The following is a 5,000-nucleotide window of genomic DNA, read 5'->3' as shown; positions in this document are numbered from 1 at the left end:
AACCTAACCCTAGGTAAGGCATGTCAGAGCGAAAGACAGTAATTTCGAATGAGCCAAGAAAGAGCGGTGCGGGGCCGGTCGGAGCGCACCCTTTTCTCGGTGGCTGGCGGGCGAGAGAGTGCTGCGTCGCCGGCATCGGCGTCGAAAGAAGCCGAGCCGAAAAAAGTTAAAGTACAAACGTGCAAGCATACTAACCTAACCCTAGGTAAGGCATGTCAGAGCGAAAGACAGTAATTTCGAATGAGCCAAGAAAGAGCGGTGCGGGGCCGGTCGGAGCGCACCCTTTTCTCGGTGGCTGGCGGGCGAGAGAGTGCTGCGTCGCCGGCATCGGCGTCGAAAGAAGCCGAGCCGAAAAAAGTTAAAGTACAAACGTGCAAGCATACTAACCTAACCCTAGGTAAGGCATGTCAGAGCGAAAGACAGTAAACTCGAATGAGCAATGAAAGAGCGGTGCGGGGCCGGTCGGAGCGCATCCTTTTCTCGGTGGCTGGCGGGCGAGAGAGTGCTGCGTCGCCGGCATCGGCGTCGAAAGAAGCCGAGCCAAAAAAAGTTAAAGTACAAACGTGCAAGCATACTAACCTAACCCTAGGTAAGGCATGTCAGAGCGAAAGACAGTAATTTCGAATGAGCCAAGAAAGAGCGGTGCGGGGCCGGTCGGAGCGCACCCTTTTCTCGGTGGCTGGCGGGCGAGAGAGTGCTGCGTCGCCGGCATCGGCGTCGAAAGAAGCCGAGCCAAAAAAAGTTAAAGTACAAACGTGCAAGCATACTAACCTAACCCTAGGTAAGGCATGTCAGAGCGAAAGACAGTAATTTCGAATGAGCCAAGAAAGAGCGGTGCGGGGCCGGTCGGAGCGCACCCTTTTCTCGGTGGCTGGCGGGCGAGAGAGTGCTGCGTCGCCGGCATCGGCGTCGAAAGAAGCCGAGCCGAAAAAAGTTAAAGTACAAACGTGCAAGCATACTAACCTAACCCTAGGTAAGGCATGTCAGAGCGAAAGACAGTAATTTCGAATGAGCCAAGAAAGAGCGGTGCGGGGCCGGTCGGAGCGCACCCTTTTCTCGGTGGCTGGCGGGCGAGAGAGTGCTGCGTCGCCGGCATCGGCGTCGAAAGAAGCCGAGCCGAAAAAAGTTAAAGTACAAACGTGCAAGCATACTAACCTAACCCTAGGTAAGGCATGTCAGAGCGAAAGACAGTAAACTCGAATGAGCCAAGAAAGAGCGGTGCGGGGCCGGTCGGAGCGCACCCTTTTCTCGGTGGCTGGCGGGCGAGAGAGTGCTGCGTCGCCGGCATCGGCGTCGAAAGAAGCCGAGCCGAAAAAAGTTAAAGTACAAACGTGCAAGCATACTAACCTAACCCTAGGTAAGGCATGTCAGAGCGAAAGACAGTAATTTCGAATGAGCCAAGAAAGAGCGGTGCGGGGCCGGTCGGAGCGCACCCTTTTCTCGGTGGCTGGCGGGCGAGAGAGTGCTGCGTCGCCGGCATCGGCGTCGAAAGAAGCCGAGCCGAAAAAAGTTAAAGTACAAACGTGCAAGCATACTAACCTAACCCTAGGTAAGGCATGTCAGAGCGAAAGACAGTAATTTCGAATGAGCCAAGAAAGAACGGTGCGGGGCCGGTCGGAGCGCACCCTTTTCTCGGTGGCTGGCGGGCGAGAGAGTGCTGCGTCGCCGGCATCGGCGTCGAAAGAAGCCGAGCCAAAAAAAGTTAAAGTACAAACGTGCAAGCATACTAACCTAACCCTAGGTAAGGCATGTCAGAGCGAAAGACAGTAATTTCGAATGAGCCAAGAAAGAGCGGTGCGGGGCCGGTCGGAGCGCACCCTTTTCTCGGTGGCTGGCGGGCGAGAGAGTGCTGCGTCGCCGGCATCGGCGTCGAAAGAAGCCGAGCCGAAAAAAGTTAAAGTACAAACGTGCAAGCATACTAACCTAACCCTAGGTAAGGCATGTCAGAGCGAAAGACAGTAATTTCGAATGAGCCAAGAAAGAGCGGTGCGGGGCCGGTCGGAGCGCACCCTTTTCTCGGTGGCTGGCGGGCGAGAGAGTGCTGCGTCGCCGGCATCGGCGTCGAAAGAAGCCGAGCCAAAAAAAGTTAAAGTACAAACGTGCAAGCATACTAACCTAACCCTAGGTAAGGCATGTCAGAGCGAAAGACAGTAAACTCGAATGAGCCATGAAAGAGCGGTGCGGGGCCGGTCGGAGCGCACCCTTTTCTCGGTGGCTGGCGGGCGAGAGAGTGCTGCGTCGCCGGCATCGGCGTCGAAAGAAGCCGAGCCGAAAAAAGTTAAAGTACAAACGTGCAAGCATACTAACCTAACCCTAGGTAAGGCATGTCAGAGCGAAAGACAGTAATTTCGAATGAGCCAAGAAAGAGCGGTGCGGGGCCGGTCGGAGCGCACCCTTTTCTCGGTGGCTGGCGGGCGAGAGAGTGCTGCGTCGCCGGCATCGGCGTCGAAAGAAGCCGAGCCAAAAAAAGTTAAAGTACAAACGTGCAAGCATACTAACCTAACCCTAGGTAAGGCATGTCAGAGCGAAAGACAGTAAACTCGAATGAGCCATGAAAGAGCGGTGCGGGGCCGGTCGGAGCGCACCCTTTTCTCGGTGGCTGGCGGGCGAGAGAGTGCTGCGTCGCCGGCATCGGCGTCGAAAGAAGCCGAGCCGAAAAAAGTTAAAGTACAAACGTGCAAGCATACTAACCTAACCCTAGGTAAGGCATATCAGAGCGAAAGACAGTAATTTCGAATGAGCCAAGAAAGAGCGGTGCGGGGCCGGTCGGAGCGCACCCTTTTCTCGGTGGCTGGCGGGCGAGAGAGTGCTGCGTCGCCGGCATCGGCGTCGAAAGAAGCCGAGCCGAAAAAAGTTAAAGTACAAACGTGCAAGCATACTAACCTAACCCTAGGTAAGGCATGTCAGAGCGAAAGACAGTAATTTCGAATGAGCCAAGAAAGAGCGGTGCGGGGCCGGTCGGAGCGCACCCTTTTCTCGGTGGCTGGCGGGCGAGAGAGTGCTGCGTCGCCGGCATCGGCGTCGAAAGAAGCCGAGCCAAAAAAAGTTAAAGTACAAACGTGCAAGCATACTAACCTAACCCTAGGTAAGGCATGTCAGAGCAAAAGACAGTAAACTCGAATGAGCCATGAAAGAGCGGTGCGGGGCCGGTCGGAGCGCACCCTTTTCTCGGTGGCTGGCGGGCGAGAGAGTGCTGCGTCGCCGGCATCGGCGTCGAAAGAAGCCGAGCCGAAAAAAGTTAAAGTACAAACGTGCAAGCATACTAACCTAACCCTAGGTAAGGCATGTCAGAGCGAAAGACAGTAATTTCGAATGAGCCAAGAAAGAGCGGTGCGGGGCCGGTCGGAGCGCACCCTTTTCTCGGTGGCTGGCGGGCGAGAGAGTGCTGCGTCGCCGGCATCGGCGTCGAAAGAAGCCGAGCCAAAAAAAGTTAAAGTACAAACGTGCAAGCATACTAACCTAACCCTAGGTAAGGCATGTCAGAGCGAAAGACAGTAAACTCGAATGAGCCATGAAAGAGCGGTGCGGGGCCGGTCGAAGCGCACCCTTTTCTCGGTGGCTGGCGGGCGAGAGAGTGCTGCGTCGCCGGCATCGGCGTCGAAAGAAGCCGAGCCGAAAAAAGTTAAAGTACAAACGTGCAAGCATACTAACCTAACCCTAGGTAAGGCATGTCAGAGCGAAAGACAGTAATTTCGAATGAGCCAAGAAAGAGCGGTGCGGGGCCGGTCGGAGCGCACCCTTTTCTCGGTGGCTGGCGGGCGAGAGAGTGCTGCGTCGCCGGCATCGGCGTCGAAAGAAGCCGAGCCGAAAAAAGTTAAAGTACAAACGCGATGCTAATGAGCGAGCCGTTGTCTCGACTAATATGTAGGGGGCGTTCGATCGAGCGTCTGGCTTGAGCGCTTGTCGGCCTAGCAGAACGGTCGCATTGTTATGCCCGGGTTTTAGGCACCGCTGCAGGCGGCCGGCAGAGCTCTTGTTTGTGCGAAACTGAATGGATCGAGCCCGAGAGAGGGCGAGCAAAGAAAAAACGCAAATCGCTCCGCCTGGCACTGCCGGCGAGAGCGAGGACGTCGCGGCCAGCGACTGTCGAAGCTGAGTACGGCCGCAGGCGATCGCCTCGGTCTTAAACGAATGCGACGAGCACGCGCCGGGCGGCCCAGCAAGGGCCGAGCGCAGCTGTCGCAGCTATCTGGTTGATCCTGCCAGTAGTGATATGCTTGTCTCAAAGATTAAGCCATGCAGGTGCAAGTACGAGTTCTCGTAAAGCGAAACTGCGAATGGCTCATTAAATCAGTCTTGGTTTATTTGGTCTCGTAAGCGAAGTGGATAACTGTGGTAATTCTAGAGCTAATACATGCATTAAGCGCCGACTTCGGGAGGCGCGCTTTTATCAGATCAAAACCGACCGGGTTCGTCCTGTGACGTTTGATGACTCTGGATAACCACGCGGATCGTACGGTCTCTGCACCGACGACGTATCATTCAAGTGTCTGCCCTATCAACTGTCGAAGGTACGCTACGTGCCTACCTTTGTGATAACGGGTAACGGGGAATCAGGGTTCGATTCCGGAGAGGGAGCCTGAGAAACGGCTACCACATCCAAGGAAGGCAGCAGGCGCGCAAATTACCCATTCCCGACACGGGGAGGTAGTGACGAAAAATAACAATACAGGACTCTAAGGAGGCCCTGTAATTGGAATGAGTACATCCTAAAACTCTTAACGAGTATCCATTGGAGGGCAAGTCTGGTGCCAGCAGCCGCGGTAATTCCAGCTCCAACAGTGTATGCTAAAGTTGTTGCGGTTGAAAAGCTCGTAGTTGGATTTTGGGCGAGCGCCGCCGGTCCGTCGCAAGGCGTGTCACTGGTTGCGTTCGCCTCACCTTCGGTTCTCCGTCGGTGCTCTTGACTGAGTGTCGGCGGTGGCCGATAAGTTTACTTTGAAAAAATTAGAGTGTTCAAAGCAGGCTGTTCGCCTGCATAGTGTTGCATGGAATAATGG

At 55.2% G+C, this 5,000-nt stretch overlaps 1 non-coding gene across 1 annotated transcript in view; it reads left to right on the top strand.

Moving 5' to 3' along the window:
* Nucleotides 1-4,186: 4,186 nt before the first annotated feature.
* Nucleotides 4,187-5,000, top strand: part of LOC144420277 (small subunit ribosomal RNA) — a 1,810-nt gene continuing 996 nt past the window's right edge. Inside the window, exon 1 of the ribosomal RNA XR_013474630.1 lies at nucleotides 4,187-5,000. This exon is cut by the window's right edge and continues 996 nt beyond it. This is a non-coding gene — a ribosomal RNA (small subunit ribosomal RNA).

The sequence above is a fragment of the Styela clava genome, chromosome 2, assembly GCF_964204865.1.
Source record: "Styela clava chromosome 2, kaStyClav1.hap1.2, whole genome shotgun sequence".
NCBI classification, from domain to species: Eukaryota; Metazoa; Chordata; class Ascidiacea; order Stolidobranchia; family Styelidae; genus Styela; species Styela clava.
Note: the sequence above shows the minus strand (reverse complement) of the source record. Positions and strands in the feature narration are given on the sequence as shown.